The sequence below is a fragment of the Palaemon carinicauda genome, chromosome 10 (genome assembly GCF_036898095.1).
Source record: "Palaemon carinicauda isolate YSFRI2023 chromosome 10, ASM3689809v2, whole genome shotgun sequence".
NCBI lineage: Eukaryota > Metazoa > Arthropoda > Malacostraca > Decapoda > Palaemonidae > Palaemon > Palaemon carinicauda.
Window position 1 is genome coordinate 92,110,377 of NC_090734.1, and position 26,622 is coordinate 92,136,998.

Genomic DNA, 26,622 nt, shown 5'->3' on the forward strand with positions numbered 1-26,622 from the left:
AGAGAGAGAGAGAGAGAGAGGAGAGAGAGAGAGAGAGAGGATTAATATCAGATAACGGAATTATCGCGAAGCTAGATGGACTCGAAGTGAGAAAAGATAATTGTGTTCAATAATTTTACTGAAATACGAGTGAATGATGTCGTTGCTGAGCGGGAAGAAAGTCGGAACGTTCAAAAAGAATATTGATTCTTCAAGATGAGTAACGAAAATTATAATTGCTATGTATCTATAAGTATTATTGTAATAAAACTTCGTATACACTATAACTAATATAATAATATAACTTTATGTAAACTATAACCAATATAATAACATATTTTCATGTAAATGAATTAACGTCATAAAATAGATTAATTAAATTTTACGTCGTATTTGGGTCCGTGACTGACACAGGTAGGATTTGATAAAACGAGCCTTTTTTTGTCTTACATATTCCATCCATTCGCATTAGAGAGAGAGAGAGAGAGAGAGAGAGAGAGAGAAGAGAGAGAGAGAGAGAGAGAGAGAGAGAGAGAGAGAGAGAGAGAGAGAGAGAATGTGCTCCTAAACGTATGTAATTATCATATATTAAATATAATACTTGAGTGTAAAGAAAAACTTTCTTAGTTACCTGAATTACTCGAAAAACGGGAGGATACGAAAACAAAACGAAGTGTTTCTCTATATGATTCTTATGCTGTTTATTTTCTTCCTTTTGTTATTCTATAAATTTTCTTTTCCCTTTTGCTATCAACCTCCTCTCACTCATAAATGTTTTTATTGTATAGTTTACGTTATTTTTTTTTATTTTTTTACAATAGTTTCTGTTCGTTCCTGTGAGCTATTCCCTTTTCGTTTTATTGACAAAATTTTGTTATGAAGTTTCCTTTTTTCTCCCTCTCTTTAATAATGGTATTTTCTTCTTTTATTCTTTAGTGTTCTATTTTTTTCATTCTCTTTGCCTTAAAAGAAGCTCTACAAGTCAGACACAAATGTGTACACCTATAATGGAGTATTCATAAAGGTTTTAATAAAAACCGCTAATAGAGTTTTTTTTTTGGGGGGGGGGGACTTTAAACAAGGAAAATCTGATTTAAACCAATAGTTTACTCATTTCTAGTTTTACAAAAAACTTCCGTAGGTTTCAAGTTTTCCTTTATTTAATTTTGAAATTGATTTCATAAAGACAAAGTTTTGGTAGGTTTGTCCTTTAAGATTTTACCAATAGACATTGGAAAAAAATATTCATCTATCAATTCTCAAGAAAAAAAAAATGAGTGAATAAAACTATTTGTATTTTTTTGTGAAAATTTACTCATGTTTTATCCACTGAAATTTTCTCACTATTGGCGCATGGGGAATAATACATTCTACCTTTTTACCGAGGGTCATACAATATTTATTTTCTACGTGGAAATATAGAAATGAATTTTCTACAGGTAATTAACCTTTGAAAGTTATATAGATAGCAAAACCAAATCTTATGACCACGGGGACTTTCAAACCTTCTTAATGATAACTAAATTCTAAATTATATATAGTTTATTTCAAGATATCCAGATTATTTATATTTGGCGTTGCTTTTTCTTGTTGATTTTCTTTTTATCCGCCGTTTACATAACATGTATTTTATACGTTAAGGATTTTTTGGAAAGCGCTTAAAATTATTAAGTAATGTACTAAAAGATCGTCACCGAATCGAAGTGCCAAGTTGGGGCGTACTTTCTTTTAATAACATGCTTCAAAGACCTCGGCATGTTGTAACATACTTTTTCATGATAGAAATTCGTTATCTTTATTACAGTTTTAATAGTTTCCTATAGCTATGAATTAGTATATTTAACACTATAGCTCTTCACTCCTATGTTCTCCCAGTCTTCGTCCATCATTTGACCTTCATTTACCTACGTTTAAGTAAATTTTCTTTGTTAGGATGAAATTAAATAATAATCTTTGAAGAGTTATTACTTTCGGCACTGTTGTGGTAAATAACGTCCAGGTTATGTTTCTATTTGTTATTTTTTTATAATAATTATCATTATGAACCTTAGAGCTGGCTTTAACGCTTTATTAGTTTCTATTAGAAATACTCTCCACTTGTAAGTTACTTTTAATAGGTAATTAAGGCAGTCTTATTTTGATACCCTCTGTTACAAAAAGCTGAAAAGTCTAATTAATACTACATAAGCTAATTTTGCAATATATATATGATCATGGAACAATTTCTTTCAATAATACTTATGCTAAATATGTTAAGGCCATTTTCTGAACTTGAAAAATATATCATTCTAAAATTAATTTGTATTTTTCCTAGCTTTAAAATTCTCTTACTTTAAATAGAGGCTATTGTTTTCAGCTTGATCTGGGACTGCCGTTGAAGTAGTTAACCAGGTAGTTTACGGTAATTGGTGAGTGACGGAAAGAGAGGGGCCACAACCCACAACCTGCTCCCTCCACCTGTCGGAAGTTCTTCACTTTGGACCTTTTGGCTCAAGACAAAGGGGTGGTTGGGGTAGTTTGTTCAACTTAAAGGACTCAATTTTGTATATGTATGATAAGTACAAGTTACTTTAAAAAAAATGTATTTGTTCCTAACCGAATACAAACTTTCCGTCCTTTGAATAAAGACTCGCTGATCTGTTAATCGGAAATTCCCCTTAAACCGATGTTTTTTTTTTTTTTTTTCTTTTTTTTTTGGTGATCCCACCCTTCTCCGTGCATGAGTAAATGAGATTGCACTAGTAATCTCCTATCTGTTTATTATAGGGATGAATAGGCTGATAAGGCTTGTCCTATCCAAGATATCCCTTCCCTGAAGTGGGATAGTAGTCAGCGATAATATATCTGGTGAGATACTACCGGTAGAGAGTTATGGGGTCCTTTGACTGACCAGACAGTTCTACATTGGATCCTTCTCTCTAGTTACAGTTCATTTTCCTTTGCCTACATATACAACGAATAATCTAGCCTATTCTTTACATATTCTCCTCTACCGTCATATACCTGACAACAGCCAGATTACCATTTTCCTTTTGATAGATAAGGGTAGAAGAGACTTTAGCTATAGTAAGCAGCACTTCTAGGAGAAGGACACTCCAAAATAAAACCATTGTTCTCTAGTCTTGGGTAGTGCCATTGCCTTTGTACCATGGTCTTTCACTGTCTTCCGTTAGAGTTCTCTTGCTTGAAGGTACACCCATCCACAGTATTTCTTATCCTTTTTTTTTAAAAAAGTTTCTATAGTTTATATAGGATACATCTATATTAATGATGTTACTGTAATTAGAATATTTTATTTTTTCTTGTTTCCTTTCCTAACTGGGCTATTTTCCCTGTTGGAGTCCCTGGGCTTATAGCATCCTGCTTTTCCCACAAGGGTTGTAGCTTAGAAAGTAATAATAATAATAATAATAATAATAATAATAATAATAATAATAATAATAATAATAATAATAATAATAATCAACTAGTTTGTATATATTATGCCATCCTAAAAATAGTCTAGGCAGGATGGGGTTACTTTTCTAGATTCTAAAGTATGGAGCCAAGAAGTCTTGTTTAAGAGAATCAAAACAGATCCAGCGAGTAACTCTTCGACCGCTTTATCCTTAAGAGAGGTGCAGAAACAATGAAGGAGAAGAGTCCGTCGTTTTACCTTCATTTCAGACTTACATCCATGCATTACCATACACTAGAGGCTTATTTTACCGTATATACATTAAAGATGTATTTTGAACTTGTTACTTTTCTTAGAATTTTCTATTTTAATTATTCAATACTTCTCTTATAGTGTATGTAGTCCCTTATTTACTTTGCTCACAGGGTTATTTTTCCCATTTGAAGTTCTTGGGCTTATAACCTCCTGCTTTTTTACCTAGGGATGTAGCTTAGCTAGTAAAAATAATAATAATAGGGATAATAATAATGATAGTAGCTGGTTTTGCTACACAACTATTTAAGAAGCCAACACAAGACCAAGCACAAAGTCATCATCAAGGGACTTGTAGGTATAACCCTGTAAATTTAAGGATGGGAAAGTGGTCTTCTGTATGTGCAGCCCAGCCTTCAACACCTGGCTGACTGCCATCTTACTCTTGAACAGAAAGGGTGGGGACTAACCCCTTACTTCGTAAACTCTGTTCTGATTCTTGGTGATTATCTCGACCCTCTCGGTGGTCCTCTTAGTGGTAAGGAACATTCGCAGACTCTTATGTTTGAGGTGTTGGGTTTCCTTCAGATATCACTACAGAGAGTTCACGGGATACGGAACCATCTCTTATTGTAGATGGAGAAGGGCTTGAACATAGGGTCATGATCCAACGGGTTCTGAGATTAAGCCACTTAACTTGGCACCCAAATAAGAGAACTTCTTCCGCTCCTCAGCATAAATTGAAAAAAAAAGGTTCCGGCATCCCCTATTTAAAGGTTTGAAATAGTGTAGTAAGGACGAAAGGTTTGTATACTCGTAGGAGCACAGTTTTTTTCTCTCCATAGAATTTTACAAACAACAACACCCAACTTGTGAAAGTTTGGTTATGTAACATAATTACTGTTATTTTTCCCCCCAAAAATGTTAAGTACTAATTATGAAAAATAAGAATATAAAAACATTAGGTGGATATTTGCCTTTCGACAAACTGAACATAATAGTTTGAAATAGCATTTATTCAAAAATTATACACCTTTTTTTTTTTTTTTTTTTTTTCAGTTTCCGAGGGATGCGATATTACTAAATTTATAGTGTAAATTTGTTGACCTTAGGGCAAGTTTTGGTTTAAAGATCTTACAGCTTCTACAAATAACGCATCGTAACATTCAAAACAATAATTATCAAAGTTTCAGGTTACCCTTATTGATATGAATCCAATTTTATAAATATATTTTATCAAACACTTGTTAACTGCATAAAATAGTTTCGAAAGATACATAATTGCTATTGACCATCCCATACACGGTTGGATGGTTAAGATATCATTCAACATCAATACGAATATTGAAGCAATAGATTGATGAAACTCCCTAGCACTTATCAACAGCAAATAAGAAGTATTATACTTTGTTAAACAGCATTTGCAGTATGTTGATATAGTAGAACAGAATCTCATAAAATTGATTAATCTTTTATTATATACAGCCCTCGATTTTTTTTAACCAAATACTAAAAGGATAATTACCTAATGATTATACATGCAACCAATTTTATGTGTGGTTCTATTACATATAATTAGCTGAAAGGTGAAATACTAATGAGCTATATAAAGTTTTCTGGCAAACGTCCAAATAATTTATTCAAAATAAAAACTTAAATTCTTATGAAACTTTGCTCTAAATTCTAGAAAACCATATTAAAGTAATGTAAGAGAGAGGAGGATCATACAAATTAAATATTTACTTTAATTCCAGTAAAAACATTGCACTTACTTAGACCCAGCAAAGTAAAAACAAAGTAATGAAAATGGACATTGACTATCAAAACTAATGCAAAAACCAGATATTGCCAATTTTATAACTACTAATCTGTAAGCATTTGAAAACTTTGTAAACTTATCGTTAGTTGAAAAATATAAGGCTAATTTTCTCCAAGAAGCCAAAAAAAGTTTTAAACTATATTTTCAGCCATGAAAGTTTCATTCTACCTACTTAATCTAAGCATGCCTGGATACCTTACGTTTTTGTAAACTCTCCTAATACACCTGTCAAGTTAAATAAGTTTACTGTTTTAGAAATTACATAGACCAATAAATATACACTGGATATATTCTCAACACTAGACCGGTCATTTCTGAATTAGGTTTATAGACTGGTCTTTCATGACTAGGGCTAGTATGATTCAGTGTTTACATGATAAGGGCTCGTTACAACAACTATACATACCTCATTAAACTGTAATGATATGTCAGCGAACCTTTGATCTAATCTGAACGTAAAGTACTTTTATGAGCTACACTTCACATCAGAAATATATATATATATATATATATATATATATATATATATATATATATATATATATATATATATATATATATATATATATATATATCACTGCCTAAACTTTGACAAACCAAGCAAGCATGAAGTAAGGGAGTGTTTTCAATGAGCATCTAACCTCTAATTCTATTACAGCAAGTAATATGTAGGCCTAAAGACATTACGTCAGCTTATCATACATTCGTGGAAATTACATGTAGATGATTTCTTTTGAAATACTGACATAGATGCTGAACTATATTACTAGAATATAGTTATTAATATAACATGAATTCTAAATTAAACTGTCCAATTATCTGTCAATAGACAACCTGATTACTTTTAGCTAATCTAATGCAAGTCAATTGGGACCTATTTCAATTGAATTTTTACAATCTAAAAGGGAAATATAAAATATTATGACCTCAACCCCCAACCCTCTATAAACTTGTGTAGTGGGTCTGCAGGTTCATAGGGAAGAAGTACCTGTAGCAACTCAGAAGGGCTGAGGTTGAAAAAAAAAATAATAAATAGAAATAAAAAAAATATTGCCTTCGCATTGAAGCCGCAGATGAAAGTTCTTTTCTGTGAGAGATTAGTAAAATCAATAATTTGTATATATTGTAGAATTCATGAAACCTGAATATAGAATTTTCCTCAGTATTTTACAGAACTAAACGAATGAAATGCTTGAACTCTTTTCAGTATTTTAAAAAATCCCTAATTTATTATTCAAAATTTCAAGAATGTTTTATTTTCAATGTTAAAAGTATTCACAAAAGTGGAAATGAAGAAACACGTGTCACGGACCTCATAACGCTAAAAACTAAAGACTTGACTACTTAAGGCTCGTTATTACTAAAGGCTTAAAACTTGTACATGGCTGTATACTTCCCATAACTAAAATCTACAACTAAATACTTACCACGAATAAAAGCCTAATAAAGGTTAAAGCAATTCGGGTAACGTAATTACCATCTCAACATTAAAATGACCAAAGGTTTCATTAATGTGGCAATTAAAGGCTTAACATGAACAAAAGATGAATGAAGGCATGATGTTTAATTTTGAAGTTACTACGAATAAAAGTAACCCAGAAGCTTAATGAAGGACCAATGCCTACCATAACTAGATGGGGGTAAAGTCTCAACCTTTCCAAAGGCTTAATAAACGTTCAACATAGGTAGAGAGTTTATATGACTAAAGCCTTCATAAAAGCTTTCAGTAACCGAAATCTTAGCACAATGAACGATCGGAAATAATCTCTTCATAAAGGGATTAATAGAGGCTTGATATAAATTTGGTTTGATAAACTTAAACATAGCATGACTGGCTATGCCTTTTAATATTGCTAACTACTAACTCTGACCCAATTCAAAATCAGATTGCAAACAATAATTTTCATATTTATACAAGTACTAACGATATTTCATTGAGATGCAAAAATAAGCATATTTGAAGCTTTAGTAATGGATGACGAAAGAAACAAAAAACACAATCATATTGCAAACTTCGACGTCATTTTATTGACCTCAAATATTAATTAAGTAATTCTATTGTCATTGTATCTTAATTCATCACGATCAATCCACTAAGATAAAAGGAGATTTTATTTGCCGACAGCATTTAAAGCATTATTTCTATAGATCCCCTTGGACATAAAATGATATAAATAAATGTATAGACTGAGTTTTCTAAATCATTATAGACAGAATTACTGTCAAACCAACTATGCAGTTATAACTAAATTACTGGATGAATCGAACAAAAGTAAAAGTACACTTACTTATAAATCCTCTGAAGCCTACCTGTATTGAATGTTTTATATAAATATTGGTACTATGAAAAAAAAATTTCATAGTTGTATTTGACAAATACAGCATTCACGCACTTCAAGAACATTGTAAAAGCCATTTTTTTTCATGGTCAGCTCATTGAAATTAAAAATATCTTAAAAGAAAATTCAAATCATGATTAAAAACTAGCAGTTTTTTCACTTAATTATCAAAACTGCAGGGAATATTCTCGTAAAAAAAACTGTTAAAATACTAATGAAATGGAAACTACCATACAAAATGGAGGTCATAGGGGAAAGTTCAATCCCTATTTTAAACAGCATCTTAGATAAACGTGAAATCTGAATGTACCCTACACAGATAAACCTTCAATAAAATATATCTTCTTTGAAATAAACTCCAACCTGCCTGTATATAGAGAGAGCAATTTGATATTAACTTGATTAATATGCTCAGAAATCTGTTTTCTGCCTCCAATAAAGGATGATGGCTTCCAAAAACCACTATTTCCGACAAGCTATCTTCGAAACCTCCCCTGTCGAGGATTATGAATAAACAATATGCATATATCATTGCCTTGTTTAGAAATATTTAGGAAATGCGTAATGACTCTTTTGTTTTGGTCAATCAATACTCTTGGAACTGTGATTCATATGATACCAGTTAATAATTATTATTAAAAAAGTGTACTAAACCCGCCAGAGAATGACTACTAAACAAGGCCTTTCTGTTGTAGGCGATCAAGAACGATGTATGGGTAATAGATATGTTTCACTTTGGAGGAAGAGAATGCAAAATTGTCATCCACATAACATATGCTGTGGGAAGCTCCCTGAATCTGCCGTCCATGAGGCATTGGAAAGTGGCCACAGCATTAGGAAGGCAAAAAATGGGTTAATTGAATGTGTATGTGCTAAAGGGGGTGTTTATGGAAAAAGCCCATTCCTTCCATTTCAGCGAACGTTCATCCAGCAGCTGTGAACAGACGTCTGAATCTGGCAAACACCGGGTCCCCATCTTTCTGATATGATGATAAATACAGTGCTTGGCGGGAACCGTGGGCGTTTGGTCGAGTTCGGGTCGGGCAATATGAGGAGGTGGATGTAGGCTTTCGTGGATGCGTTAATGTACAGTATAGTGCAAGGTCAGTGGGGGCAGGTTTTAAAGGTGACGATGAGTATGTATCAGAATTGCCACATCAATCACGAAGTGGAAATGTGGGAAGAAATCCGCAACCATTATTGGTAATGTTACTTCGGCAATGAGTTACTTTCAATGGTATTTGGCACTCCCAAGCGATATTGCGAGTGTCTTCTTTCCATGGATGGGTACTTCAGATTCGTTGGAAGCTACCAGGTGGATGTCAGAATGGCTATGTCGTGCCCAGGAAAGTGGGATTGGTTGAAAGGAATGGCAAACACAAGTTTCTATAAAAAAGAAAAAACAAAAAACACACCAGTACCTGCATCAAATAAAAAGAAACGATTAGGCGTCGTCCCCAAAGAGCATGGAGTAGGTTCACTTCCCGAGGAGAGACGTTTGTGTTCAGGTTGTAAGATAGCGATACTGGTCATTTCCCTGAGGATCCCTCAACGGTTGTAGAGAGAGATGAAAAAGCTTGGCTAGACGGGAGGCAGACTAAGGTGAGTATTGCTCTAGGAAGTATGTTTTGAGTGCGTTATACTGTGTTGGGACGTCCTCTTGGTTGCAAAGCCTATTAGAGATTTCCCGGAAAGTATCCTCAGGGATTGGTAGGGGGACGTAATCTGCTTTGCTGCTTGAGCAAGTCTGCCCTTGATGGGGAATTAACCTTCGGCTCGCTGAAACAATGCAAACGCTTTCTTTCTTTCTTTTTTTTTTCTTTTTTTTTTCCTGGTGTAGGACAGTAGTGTCATTGATGCGGCAAGAGTTAGGTTGGTGGACGGTATCGGCAAGGTGTAGGGGACAGTGATAAGGGAAGGTGGTAGGCAGTTGGTCGCTCCGGAGTCACCAATGTGGAAAGCTGCGACTAGGTCATAACAGTAGGACGGGCTGAACATGACGGGTTGATTAACATCACAAACTTACATACAAAACGGGTTGAGGATCAAAATGGTATAAAAACTTAACAATATGACGCTGCAATTACAAAGCTAAACCAGTTTTCCTAATATGAGAGAGAGAGAGAGAGAGAGAGAGAGAGAGAGAGAGAGAGAGAGAGAGAGAGAATGCAATCGCATAATAATGTATGAGCGTGTATGAAATACACATGCATTACAGTATGAAGATGAACACATATTCATCACTCAGAGTTCTCTCTCTCTCTCTCTCTCTCTCTCTCTCTCTCTCTCTCTCTCTCTCTCTCTCTCTCTCTCTCTCTCTCTCTTCACTATAGTATAAAGATGAACAAATCTTCTTCTATTGCACATAAAAGGGCTTATTGAGGAAGTCTTTAAAATTTTCGGTGATCATCAATTCCGAAGAAGTATTTTAATCGTCTCATTCTACCTCGTTTCGAGTATTTTTCTTCTGTCTGGTATTCATTTAGCTGCTAAGACTCATCCTAATTTGTTGGACAGGAACTAGCAGTCTATTAAATTTCTTAACCCTGATCTACTGTAAATATTAATCACTGTTACCATAGTTCAATTAGTTTGGTATGCATGTTGCATCATTACTGTGATTATCCTCTACATTCTAATCTTCCCGGACAGTTCCATCCTGTTCGCAATACTAGGTATTCAGTTAATTCTAAATGTCAGTCATTCTTCTTCAAGGAGCGCAATACTACACAGTATTCTAGAAGATTTATTCCAGATGTGACCAAGTTTTGGAAGGATCTACCTGATCGGGTAGTTGAATCGGTAGATCTTGAAAAGCTCAAACTTGCAGCAAATGTTTATTTTTATGTTGAAGAGGCTGACATAAGTCTTTTTTTATAGTTTATATATTGAGGCTTTTACTGTTTTTAAAATATTTTACGCATATTGTACATTATTTGTCATATCCTTTGATTATTTCCTTATTCCTTTTCCTCACTGAGACATTTCTCCACATTGGAGCCCTTTGGCCTATAGCATCTTGCTTTTGAAACTAGGATTGTAGTTTCGCTAGTAATAATAATAACATTCTCTCTCTCTCTCTCTCTCTCTCTCTCTCTCTCTCTCTCTCTCTCTCTCTCTCTCTCTCTCTCTCTCTCTGGGATATCGTCCTGTGTGGCAGGTTGGACAGACACTAGATATACCACACTACACCTCATGTAAACTGTGTAACCTTGCTAATGCCAATAACCTTGAACACTACTGTCTTCATTGCCCCACTGTCAGGAATCTGTTACCTCAAGGACAAAATTTACTTCAAACCTGTCAATATTTAATCAAAGATGACCACCTAGATGTAATTTTGACTCGTCATCCACACTCTGGTGGCTGCTAAACTGTCTGTTGCAGTTGTTGTGACAATGGAATACGAACTCATATATGTTATTTTTGTGAATGATATACTGATGATTCAATGCTGTAATTTTTTTTTCTCCTGGTAATTTCTGATGTACTGTGTGTAACCTTGTTTGACGTCATTGGTCGTAATAAATTTATTAAATAGTCATAAGTGCCAGGATAAGGGTGGGATATCGTCCTGTGTGGCAGGTTGGACAGACACCACATATACCACACTGTAACCTTGCTAATGCCAATAACCTTGAACACTGTTGCCTTCATTGACCTACTGTTAGGAATCTATTACCTCAAGGACAAAAATTTATTTCAAACCTGTCAATAGTTACTCAAAGATGACCACCTAGACGTAATTTTGTCTCGTCATCCACACTTTGGTGGCTGCTAAACTGTCTGTTGCAGTTGTTGTGATAATGGAATACAAACTCATATATGTTATTATTGTAACTGATACACTGATGATTCAATGCTGTAATTTTTCCTTTTATGTTGATTTCTGATGTACTGTATGTAATTGTCAATATGTAACTTTGTTTGACGTCTTTAGGCGTAATAAATTTATTAAATAATAAAATAATCTCTCTCTCTCTCTCTCTCTCTCTCTCTCTCTCTCTCTCTCTCTCTCTCTCTCTCTCTCTCTCTCTCTCTCTCTCTCTTCCCTGGAGGATTTACAGTCTTATCCTAAAAGTTTTCCACCTTAGATTGTCATTGTTTTCAACTTTAACTAAAACAATGTTTTCCTTCCATTCTTTTACTTTGATAAGGAATGAGAAATCCTGCTTTAATTTTGGCACGTGAGAGGAGTTATTCTTCCTATGCCTATAGCTGATATATTCAGCTTATTCATCTTCCAACGAGAAAAAACTATTTTATAGGAATTCGATGCGAAGTATTATGATTTTACTTCTGAAATAATACAGCTTTCAATGTTTTGAAAGTCGTGCCAAACAGTAAGTTTTACGGCAGGATATCAATGTTTGTCTTTATATCAGGTAGAAGAAGGATCTAGTACACGTTATATATATGTATATATATATATATATATATATATATATATATATATATATATATATATATATATATGAATATATATATATATATATATATATATACATATATATATATATATATATATATATATATATATATATATATATATATATTCATATATATATATATATATATATATATATATATATATATATATATTATATATATATATATATATATATATATATATATATATATATTATAGATTTATATATGTATATATATATATATATATATATATATATATATATATATATATATATATATACATATATATATATATATATATATATATATATATATATATATATATATATGTATATATATATATATATATATATATATATATATATATATATATAAATATATATATATATATATATATATATATATATATATATATATATATATAAAATTATTTATATGTATATACATATAAATATAAACGTATATATATATATATATATATATATATATATATATATATATATATATATATATATATATATATATATATATATAAATATAAGTGATTTAGGATTCTTGCGAAATATGAAAAAGGGCTTAGTTATTCTTCTTTTATATTTTATGATGTATTGTGTCATGTTTGAGAGAGAATGTTCAGTAACATTTGCTTTCAAATATTTTCTACCCTGTGCTTGCAAAACGTCAAAAAGGCCCTGTGGGAGAATGTTATCTTCTTTTTTTCCTATGTCGGGGACATAGTGTGGTCAGAGCTAGCTAACTGAGAGAGCCGTTTGGTGTGGCGTGCTTGCAGTGTTCGGGAGAACGTTACTTAACAATTCACGCCTTTTGCCGGGCTACCATCGTTTCCCAGTCCGTTGGGATAGTTCTAGAAGCAGCTAGATTTCATATAAAAGGTGACCCAAGTTTAGGTTATACTCAGATTCAGATTGAGATAGAGATTGCAGCCTGAGAACAGTCCGCTTCCCCTTCCCATTTCTCAGAACTCACTCACCTAACCCAGAGTATTGTTTTTGAAAGTATTCAGTTTATTTTATAGACAAGATCTCCTTGTCTTTGTTTTGTAAACTATAGCAAATATATAGTGTATAAAAATATGATCGGAAATGAGGAAAAGTTAATATTCTCTAAATGCAGCTTCCGAATAGCTATTTTCAAAGACAAAGCAGGTATTTATACAGTAGAGCCTAGAGGGGACATATACGGGTGACAATTGCAAGTTTACCATCAACGAATATTATCGATAAAAAACTATCGATATTAAAAAAAAAAAAAAAAATCATCATCATCATCTCTTCCTACGCATATTGACGCAAAGAGCCTCGGTTAGATTTCGCCAGTCATCTCTCTCTTGAGCTTATAATTCAATACTCCATTCATCATCTACTACTTCACGCTTCCTAGTTCTCAGCTATGTAGACCTGGTGCTTCCAACTCCTCTTTTGCCCTGTGAAGCCCAGCTGGAAGTTTGGTAAAGTAATCTCTCTTGGGGAGTGCGAAGAGCATGCCCAAGCCATCTCCGTCAACCCCTCATCTTGATCTCATCCACAAATGGCACTCGAGTAATCTTACTTGTAATTTTATTTCTAATCCTGTCCTGCCATTTAATTCCCAATCTCCTTCTGAGGGATTTGTTCTCAAATCTACTAAATCTATTCGAGAGTGTTTCATTGTCATATCAGGACAATCTCACTAAACTGATACACAGTCTGATTTTTTTTAATGTAATTTAAGATGATTTGATTTCCAAATTTTACTTGACCTAGCCATTGTCTGATTTTCTCTTTTAGATCTTTCACTAAACTCTAATTTTAAAGACCCTGTATTGGAGATCATAGTTCCTAAAACTTGAATGATTCCACCACATTAATCCTTTCTCCTTCCAATGATATATCATCTTCCATTGCATACTCCATTCTCATCATCTCTGTCTTTCTTTTATCTATCTTCAGCCAAACCTTGTGTGATATTTCATGCATTCTGGTAAGCAGGTATTGCAAATCCTGTGATGTTCTGCTAACAAGGACAGCATCATCACCATACTCTATGTTTGCTTAATTCCTATCACCAATCCAGTTCAATCCTTCTCTACCATCTCAGAATGTTTTATGCATACACAATACATGAGGAGTATAAACAACATAGGTGACAAGATATTTTCTTGGAGTACTCTGCTGTTCACTGGACATTCATTTGATAAGTTTCCATTAATATTGAATGTTCACTTACCAGGCTCATGTCCATAAGTATTCAAATTTACATATTTTTAAAGAAATTGCATAATAATGCAGGACTCTCCACAAAATTGGCCTGTGCGCACTATCAAAGGTTTTTTCGTAGTCCACAAATGCCATCAAAAGGGGATTTTTATATTCTACAAATTACTATAAAACATGTCTCAAAATTAGAATTTGGTCATTGCAACTTCTACCTTTTCTTAATCCTGCTTGTTCATCTCTCAGTATTTCATCAATGTTTCTCTCCAGTCTTTTTAGAATAAGCATGCCATATATTTTCATAATAACCGACGTAAGTGTTATTTCTCTGTAATTATTGCAATCAGTAAAGTATCCTTTTTTGTTATTTTCACCAACACTCCTTAATCCAATTCATCAGGTATTGCTTCTCCATGCTACATTCTACAAAATAATCTAATAAATAGTCTGGGAGTCACTTCATTTTCGGCCAGTATCCTCTCGGTAGTTATTCCATCGTATCCAGGGCCTTTTCATCTCTTTAGCTTTTTGAGGATAGCTTAAACTCAAAACACACTGAATTCATTCATGGGCACATGAAGGTCTTCATCGGCATCAGGTATATCAATAAAATTATTCCCTTCATATCTCTTATTCTTAACTTCACCAATGTTCCATCAACGTTGTCTTTCTTTATCTTCTGTTGCTACAACAAAGCCACCTCTAATTTTGATGGGTATGTGCTTCATCTTCTTTGCTGAAGTCGAGATTTCATTATTAAATCTATGAGCAATTCTTACTCCATAGCCACTTCCTGGATTCATAGCTTTGTCAGCATCATCTGCTTCACTATCTAAATATATCTCTAGTCCTTCCTGGCTTTTCTTTTGACCTCATTGTCAATACTGGAATAATTATCATGCTCTACCCTGTAATTTTCATTACTTCCTTGAAAGCTTTCAACAGTCCGTTTTTGTCTTTGTCTCATTTTTATAGTACCCTAAGTATCATTTGTTATCTCTGGCTTTCTCCTTGTATGATAACATAGAAATGGAAGGATAATATAGATCAAGTTAGCTAGTTACATACAAAGACTTTTTACATGGAGTACATTATCGGTTTTGGTATTTAGGAAAACAAAGAGAGGGCATCTTCCATTTGCACACGTGTTGCTTGCTGCACGGTCGTTAAAAAAAGATTTGGTCTGTATCTGAAGGTGAAAATAGCTCATTTATTCCTAGCCAGTGGTAGACCATAGTGTCGACCATGCATTACTAACCTTTAATGTTCCTCCGTCGGTAACTTGGTACCTGCACATTGACTTAAATTTTCGAGAGACATATGTCTGACGGTAACTATTACAACAGCAGTCTTTCGTATGTACGTTTGTGTTAAGTCCAACGTACGCATGTTTCCGTTAGCAGCCTGTTTGACCTGTAAATAGGTGCGTCAATGTGCCGCCGAACATTGGACCCAACTTGTCCTGCCAAACAGACCTAAACCTACAGTATATTGTTTTCATATGTAATAGTGGTAGTAAAAAAAAAAAATGAAATTAACTATTAAATGAGCATCAAATCTCACACCACAACCTGTAATGATTATTGTAAACACTTTTGGCTAAATAATTAAAGTTTTTACAATTCCTTAATGTTTGAATATAACTAATACACAATATTCTAAAACATCTCTCTCTCTCTCTCTCTCTCTCTCTCTCTCTCTCTCTCTCTCTCTCTCTCTCACAAAGAAGTGAAATTAACCTAAGAGTAAAAGGAACGAGATATAATCCGTCTTTACTGGCAACAATTTGATGATTTCTCATTATCTGTCAAAGAACTTTATTTCTTCGCACTTGCGTGTTTAACCATTAAATGGCTATAGTGAGGTGGAAGGAGAAGGGTTGAACTACAGTATAATCAGGAGTTTTAGGGTTAATGATTTTAACGTTTTCTGATTATTTTGTCAAAGAATTATAAAATTTCGTAGGATCTTTTGATGACTACTCCTTCTTATAGAGACATGCCACAACATTCATTATTAACCACGGTAAAAGAATCATTAGCCCTGAAGGGCAGGAGAGCCAATCTGTACGAAATGATAACATTTAATTACAGGGGAGACGGAGACTCTTGATCAAAGGCCAGTGTTTGGCCCAACCTTGGTTTTAATTTGAACGAACTCCCAAGTATTAATTATTTCCGGAAATATACATGAGAGCTTAATTTCCTAAGTTTTTATTTTCTGGCATTATGTATCGGCTTCTGTAACTTATTTGTATGTTATTCTATTCTGATATTTTATCTATCATTCCTTCTTATATTGACTAGTTTGTGTTATCAGTTTGATATTTTAAATTTCATGTTTTGTTTTTATTACTTTCATTGTCCATTTAATTGACCAGCTTAATATAATAATACATAGAGCAGCACAGACAACAGACAGAGAAACCAAGTCGCCACATATAAAAATAGATTCTTTATTACTGAAATAGTGAACTTAGTTATCTTGCGGCCTTTTAAATACCACCTGGTCTGAAGTTTCCAATATTTTCCTCTAGGATGTCGATCAGAAATGTTGCCAGATGTAGCCCGTCGAACTTGCCAATTAAAGATTTTTTTCACCAAAAATGTACCGTATTCATGTCTAACCTACAATCTATATACGTCTGACTTACATGCTAACGTCAGCAGTCCGCCAAACCAACCAAATTTGTACACTTGCTCATGTACGAGCTTGAGCCCCTACCGTTATTTGCATCAAATCAGATACCAGCCGCACCGTGGAGTCGCACACCAGACTTACCCACAGCCCCAGTTTTACTTTGCAAGACCTAAAGTCTGACGTGTTTGATTGCAAACTGCCATTAAATCCTCTTATGGAAGTAAACAGGAACAAAATACGGAAATGTATGATCCCAGCATAACTATCTTATTAATAAAGGTATAAAAAGTTGAAACTTGGACATTAGTCACTAATCATTCTCTGATACTATGTTAGGAGTAAAGGTAGAAAGAATTATATTTACTATTTGTTATAAATATTCTTAAAAACATAACTTGATAAAAATACACAAAATAGCATAAAATCTTTTAAAATTGTTTACACTTGTCCTCAGTTTCTATGGTGATCTTGACAATGAAGTAAGATATTATGGAAACATACATGCCAATTTTCAATGTTCTAAGCCTAAAAAACCAAATCCGTGACGGGGGTTAGAAAAAACAAAATGAATTTGGCAAGAAAAAAAAAAAAACATTACTTTGAAAATCTCACCATAAACCACCTAGATATTAAAATACCTTGTGTATCTAACACCCTATAATACAAAACCGGTGAAAAAAAGTAATTATTACCATTTAAAAGATGTAACTGAGAAGGAAAAGGAAATGTCTTTCGTGAGGGCAAATTGTCATGGGGTATCTCCCCTATAGCTCACCCAGAAATACACAAGGACCCTCAAATTATATAATGTGGCCTCACAGTCTCAAGATAAAACTTATTATGTACGACAATGTTTTAAGAGATAGATAGAGGCTGCTAGCGTGAGGGATATGGCTGATTTAGAATAATTGATCGTACTAGAACAATATTCATAAGGAATTCCTGAACATATTTGAACGTACATGAAAGAGAAAGAGAGATGAAAAAAAAAATGATAAAGCCGCTTCGCTGAGTGAACATTATAATACTATCAGTCATAAACCCTCCTTGGGTATGAAGTTTCAACCGTCGTTCCGACCAAATGTCAAATATTTGTCAAACCATGGAAACCAGTTCAAAAATAACTAGTGTTCCAAAGCAGAATGCGATAGTACTTCAGTAACAATCGTCGAATCGTCCTCCTTCAAGTATCATGAAAAATGTGCAGGAGGTTAATATTGTCTGTTATAAGTGTGGCAAGAGAGGTCATATATGTAAGCAATGTTGGTCTGACCAACCGAAAGCAGTCGCCCAAGTGGTTTAGGACAATAGAACTTCACAGAATGCAAAGACAAAGAAACAATCGGGAAAGGACGAAGTGGAAAATAAACCAGCTAATGTTTACACAATGAACAGGAAAAACCCAAATAGTGTGGATGACTGAAAACTGCATATTTATAAAGGTATGTTAGCAACAGTAGATGGAGTGAGCAAACCACGGTCAAGATATTGCGAAACACAGGTTGTAACCATAGTGTGGTGATACGAGGTGTAAACTCGTTGGTGGAACTTTTTCACAGGAGACTCGGTTTTCTTGAAGGGATAAGGAGGTGAGGAGATTACTTGTATTTGCCGTTTGAAACTGTCATGCGAGTTGGTGACAGGTAATTTTGATTTTGCGTTAAAAGATTTCACTGGCTGTCTATGGAGTAGAAGGTCTGCTGGGTAATGAGGTTGGTGGAGCTACATTTGTGCCTTCTCCCATTGTAATGGAGAAACAATTGAAGTATAGTCCTATGACTGAACTTGAGAAGGACTACCTGTATCTGTCTCCTAATTGTGTGACGACTAGGAGTATGACAAAATAAGTGGCTGCTAAAGAAGAAAAAGAAACCGTAGCAGCGATGAACTTTGAGGATTTGTTTTTGGAAGTAGAGGATTCCCTTCATGGTTTGGTAGGGGATAACTCCCGAGAAGTCATGAGAGAAGAGGAACGACACACAAGCGGACAAGAGGACAAAGAAGAAATGGACTTAGAAGAAATAGAAAATTCAACGTTAGAAGTAGGAAAAATGAGTAGGAAAAGGATGATAGGATTGCAACGGTAGTATGCAACATCAACCGAGTTATTGTACCATGTGTTGGATGAGACGGAAGCACAGCAGTCTCTCACCTGTTATTATCTTGAAGACGGGTTCCTTATGAGGAAGCAAAGACTCACCGATATCCCTTGGAATGTCGAATGGGGGATATACCGTCAAATATTGGTTTCTGCACCGTTGAGAAGAAAGGGGATCGTCGTAGCACATGGGACGGGACACAGGAATACGGAAGATGACAGAGATGACTAAGCAACACTTTTTCTGGCCTGGCATGCAAAAGACGTGAGCCAGTTTTGCCATGCATGCCAGGTTTATCAGATGGCTAGGAAACCTTACGAGTACATTGAGAAAGCTCCCTTACATTTGATTGAAGTATGAGGAAAACCCAGCAGCAATGGCCCGATTAAAATGTTGCTAGAAAAAGGGAAGGATCAAGAGGAAACGGATGGAGGAAATAAGGATTTTAAGAGAAGGCTTGGTGAGATAAGGAAAGTTTCCTTAGAAGGCGTGATAATAAGTCTAGGACGAACGAAGAAGTGGTTTGGCAGGAAAAGTACGAACAGACAGTTTGCATTAGGACATCAGGTGTTGGTCTACTCACCGATAAGGAGATTCCCAATCACCAGCGAGTTCCAAGAACCGTTCCGGATTTTGGAGGAGAGCCATGGCCGGATCTACGTTATCGAAATACCAGGAAAAAGGAAAAGGCAAAGGAAGGCCATTTTAACTTCGAAAGCGATACTACAAGCACTGGATTTCAACAAGGAATTACAGATCCAAGTGGATGAATCGGATAATGGGATTGGAGCTATCTTATTGCAAAAAGACGAAGAAGGAATTCTTCACCCTGTTTGTTTAATGTCGTCGAAGTAGCTGAAAAGGAAATACTAGCTCTAATCACAGCGATACGAAAATTTGAATTCTACATAAACTGACCACAGAATGGAGAGATTACGGTGTATCAGGATCACAATCCTTTAACTTTTGTAGGTTAACTAGGTGGTCATTTTTGCAACCATATTGTAATAATGTAAAGCACATATCAATTAAAGATAACGTGGTAGCATATCATTTATCAAGGGCTGAATCAATGGATTCAGGCCCAGAGTAAATGATCTCTTTTGGGGGAGCTATCTTACGAAGCTAGTCCAGTGTAGAGTAAATATTTTATTCATATATTTCATTTGTTCATTTAAGAGGTATATAGCCAGCTCAAATGGTGAGTTTATCTCTTTTAGGTTTAGGTATTTGTATGTATATTGCATAAGACTTTCGTCGTTCATTTAATTGCATTCTTCATTCTGGTCAGTATATGCAAATTGACGTTATTTTCAGGAATTAACTTTATATTTCAAGTATTTTCTTACGAAGTCTTCTGAAGTCTTTCTAAGTATGATGTACGAAACATACAATGTATGAAAACGCTGGCTATGAATTTTTTCTTCTTTTTTTTTGTGTATTCTTGGGAGGTATTGCATCATGTTTGTGAGAAATTACGCAATTCTAATATTTTCTACGTATTTAGAATATTTTTGAAAAACGCAGAGTTAGTTTCATCTTTATCTTTCATTGTTTTAAGGATGGAGGTGGACGGAGTTAGATGAGAAAGAGCTGCTTTACTTGTGCATGGGTATTCGTGTTATAATCGACTGGTTGGCAATTTTACACTGCTAAAGCCTGCCCCCAAGCTACGAAGTTTTTAGGAATATATATATATATATATATATATATATATATATATATATATATATATGTATATATGTATATATGTAAATATTATATATATATATATATATATATATATATATATATATATATATATATATGTATATATATGTATATATATATATATATATATATATATATATATATATATATATATATATATATATATATATATATATATATATATATATATATATGTATATATATATATATGTATATATATATACTTATGTATATATATGTATATATATATATATATATATATATATATATATATATATATATATATATATATATATATATATATATATATATATGTATATATATATACTTATATATATATATATATATATATATATATATATATATATATATATATATATATATATATATATATATATATATATATATATAATACATATGGCACAAGGAATGCATAGCAGCAGAAGAGATCATGCCAGTCCCAGTGAAAGAGCTAACATCCTCTCTCATTAAGTGCCTCGAATGAGCACGCTCTCCAAAGTGAATAAGTTTTTATCCAGCTAATCGTTTGTAGTGAAACTTTGAATATTATTTGAATATTACTTTAGGCGTGTTGTGTTATTATTAGTGCTGCCGAGGCATGTATTTTTGTAACTGGTTCTATGAGTTTATGTTAAATAAGTAAGGTGTATTTATGTTGCTATCTGTTTGGAACCCTTGTGTGAGCTATGAACACGCAAGTGTGATAAATACTTTCATGTGAATTGCATTTAGTATTTACTTTTTTGAGTGTTAAACTGTTAACTATTTTCATTATTTATCAAATTATAATTTTTTGTAAAATTTAGTTTCTGCCTACAGAAGTGATTATATAATTTTCTGAATGTAATATTCTAATGTCTTAGTTCAAAATTTAGTTCAAATTCAATATTTTGAGTGATTCATTATGGTAATAATTTTTTATAAAATATATTTTTTTTCTAAGGTGTGTATTATTTTGATCACTAGCATTTCTTACTGAGCTCTTTCGTAATCCCTGACTAACAATCGAAGTAGGAGGCTGTTTTGAATAGTTCATGTAAAAAATAAATAAGTTTTGGTTTAAGTATACTTATGACACTTTTGGATACTCAATAACTTTATTGATTGCCGACTGGAAGTAATATGATTTCTCAGAGCTCGAGTATTATGCAAGTGTAAGACATTTATGTAAAACCAAAAACTTTATATATCAGGAGGTTGTTTAATTGGAAAGTCGTGATATATAATATATAATTTGGTGCTCACGAACTGGACCATAATAATGAAACATATATATATATATATATATATATATATATATATATATATATATATATATATATATATATATACATATATATATATATATATATATATATATATATATATATATATATATAAGAGGAAACGGATGGAGGAAATATCAAGGATTTTAGGAAAAGGAGTGGCAAGATTATAAAATTTTCATTATAAGGCGTAATATGAGTCAAGGACGAACGAAGAAGTGGTTTGGCAAGAAAAGTACGAACACAGTTTGCAGTAAGACATCAGGTGTTGGTCTCCTCACTGATAAGGAGATTCCCCCTCACCATATATATATTTTATGTATATATATATATATATATATATATATATATATATATATATTATATATGCATATATATACGTATTCACACATATATATAAATATATATATATATATATATATATATATATATATATATATATATATATATATATATATATATATATATATATATACATATTCATATATATACATGTATATATATATATATATATATATATATATATATATATATATATATATATATATATATATACACATATTCATATATATATACATGTATATATGTGTATATATATATATATACATATATATATATATATATATATATATATATATATATATATATATGTGTGTGTGTGTGTGTGTATTTACACATATACATGTATATATACACACACACATATATATATATATATATATATATATATATATATATATATATATATATATATATATATATATATATATATATATAACTGATTTTGAGCGAAGCGAAAAATCTATTTTTGGGTGAGATGGCCATGTCGTCCTGATGGAAGTTCCTATAGGGTAGCTTCCTAGGGTATATTACAACTACGGCGATATTCCCAGAGAATTTACCTTAAGGTACCAGAATTCTAACTCCTGGAGCGAATATCCCTCGTGAAAGGGATATCGCGACATATCAGAGGACGTATTCTTGACACGCCACATGGCAATCTGCACCCCGAACAGAGATTTCGTATCGCAGGAGGCAATTGGCAAGAAACGAATTCGGGAAAGAAAAAGGGGGAGCCGCTCCCAAGGCTCCCTATCTCCCGTTTCGTAAGTTTGCCTGGCGCCAATCCTGGTGCCATCTGTATTCCTTGTAGCGTACACGAGGTGCTACAGATACTGTATGTAGGGAGGGGTCCTACAGCCCTTTCTTAGAAAGGCAAGGGCGGGTCCATCAGGACGACATGGCCATCTCACCCAAAAATAGATTTTTCGCTTCGCTCAAAATTCGTTTTTTGGGCTCAAGCCATGTCGTCCTGATGGAAGTATACCAGAGCATTACTGTATCTGTGGATTCTCAGAACGTGCCGTACTCCCCGGAGGTAATTTTTCCCGGTCGAGTAGACCTAGAGACCTAAGATGTTACCGTTATACATCTTTTCAACTAACTATAAACCATGTTAGAGCTTCCTGCCCCCTACAGGGAAGAGTACTACTAGACTCTGGAAAAGTCTCGAAGAGTACATATACCTATGTATGAATACCAGGCAAGCTAATATAGTGGTCTCACCCTATATTAAGTAAAGCATAGTTTGTAAAGAACCACTGCGTCAATATGAAATATCGACCAGTTATCCGCACAATACTTGTATTGGACAAAGGTTTATATCCGCATAGGAAGAAACTAGTAAAACCGCCCTCGTCCCCTTATGGGACGGAGTCCTCCCGTTAAGGGAATCATAAACCAATGCAACATAGCTTGCATAAAGGAACAATTCTATTAGAATTATCCCAGATAAGGTACATAGAATAAATGCTCAATTATACCAATAAATTGACACAGGTGAAAGAGACGCAAGGTTCTCAAGAACAAGTTTATTGACAGACAATAAATAGACAGGTTAACAACAATTATATATATATATATATATATATATATATATATATATACATATATATATATATATATATATATATATATATATATATATATATATATATATATATATATATATATATATATATATATATATATATATATATATATATATATATATATATATATATATATATATATATATATATATATGTATATATATATATATATATATATATATATATATATATATATATATATATATATATATATATATAAAGAGGATAACCCAAAACTTTAAGCATAAGTATGATAGTAAACAGAACTTGTTTATCTGAAAGAAAAAACATTAAATGCCACTTTTTTAAGATACCGAGGTATCAAGTCATAAAAGTCTGTATTACAAATCAATCACATTAGCGTTAGAAACGCTCGGCACACATGTCTGCACTTATGCTAGGTTCACCTTTGGAAATGGAACAGTCTATATGGACAACTCGGTGCCCTCATTTAGTTTGTAGTACAGTATGTAACTACACACTCACCCTGGAATTAATCGTCCCAATTAAAGCCACTGTTCCTCGCAGAGTTAAACACTAGGGTTAACGACGCTACCCACTGCTACCACAGATCTCTTTAGTTCCTCTACTTGCTTCGCATAGTGGCAAAAGAACACTCTGGAAGACTTCCAGCCAGTGTATGAACGGAGATGTTCAAAATCCATACAATTAAAGAAATTTAAGGATGAGGCAACTTTCCTCGGATCGTGACCTGCGGGTGTACTGTCAGGATCCGCTCTGCGAATAAAATATGTGATTTTCGCTCTGAGTTGATTCTGAGATAAATTTGAGCTTGATGTTTCTCCCCTGAATAGTTGAATACCCTTGAAGTCTGAAGTTCTACGAATATAGACCTTTAGGCATTCTACTGGACATAGAGATGCATCTTCTTTCAGAGGGCAGATTCTCCAGGGACCCCACCTGTTGGTGGGTAACTCATTCTTGGCGAGAAACGTAGGATCCGGAAACAGGTTCAGTTCTCCCCCATCCAGGAACTGAACACGACCTGCCTCTCTCGAGAGGGCTACGATCTCACTAACCCTGGCCCTGGATGCAAGTGCAAATAGGAAAATAACTTTTTGTGTCAAATCCTTTAACGCACACTCTTCATTGCTCAACAGAGAAGCGAAATGAAGAACTCTGTCTAAAGACCATGAAATGGGCTTTGGAGGTGCTGAAGGTCTGAGCCTAGCGCAGGCTTTCGGAACTTTATTAAAGATCTCGTTACATAGGTCGACCTGGAAGGCATATAGAATGGGTCTTGTCAAAGCAGACTTACACGCTGAAATCGTGTTAGCTGCCAACCCTTGACCATGGATGTGGATGAAGAAAGATAAGCAGAAGTCTGTCGAGATCTCCTGCGGACTCTTCGCCTTGACAAAGGCCACCCATTTTCTCCAAGATGACTCATATTGCCTTCTAGTAGATTTGCACTTATATTCCTCTAGGAAGTCTATGCTGGCTTTCGAAATCACGAAACGCTTTCTCACCGCTAGGGAGAGAAAATCATGAGCTGCAGGGTCCGGGTTTTCTGTAATGAAGCGCAGACAGTCGACTTCTGGACTCGCTGGGTCAGAACTGGATGTGGTAGCGGCAAAACTTCAGCTGTAGTTCCAATGCCAAGGGGAACCACACGCTGTTCGGCCACTTGTGGGCCACTATTGCCACTACCCCCTTGAAGGATCTCAGTTTGTTGAGGACCCTCAACAGAAGGTTGTGAGGAGGGAACAGATAAATCCTGGACCATCTGTTCCAGTCGAGGGACATCGCGTCCACTGCTTCCGCTAAGGGGTCCTCGTACGGGGACACGTATAGGGGCAACTTCTTGTTGTCTTTCGTCGCAAAGAGGTCTATCTGCAGTTCTGGGACTTGATTCAGAATGAAGGAGAATAATCCTGCGTCTAAGGACCATTCCGTCTCTATCGGTGTGAACCTGGATAGAGCGCCCGCTGTCACGTTGCGGACTCCTTGAAGGTGAACTGCCGACAGGTACCACTTCTTCTTTTCCGCCAATCGGAAAATGGCCAACATCACCTGGTTAAGAGGTGGTGATCTCGACCCTTGTCGATTCAAGCATCTCACGACTACCTCGCTGTCCATCACCAACCTTATGTGGATCGAGTGACGCGGGGAGACTTTCTTTAAGGTAAGGAGCACTGCCATAGCTTCTAGAAAGTTTATGTGAAAGGTCCTGAATAGCTTGGACCAAGTCCCCTGGACTTTTTTCCGATGAGAGTGACCTCCCCATCCCTCCTTTGAGGCGTCTGAGTGAATCGTCATCGACGGGGGAGGTGGCTGAAGAAGAACCGACTTCTTTAGATGTCTGGCTTGGGACCAAGGCCTGAGAAGAGTACGTAGCCGAAGCGGCACTGGTCTTCTCAGATCTCTTCGCTCGTTTGATGCATAACTTCTCCAAACTCCGGTTGCATCCTTTAGCTGTGCTCTTAGCACTGGGTCTGTCACCGAAGCAAACTGGAGAGAGCCCAGTACCCTCTCCTGTTCGTGTCTTGATATCCATTCGGAATC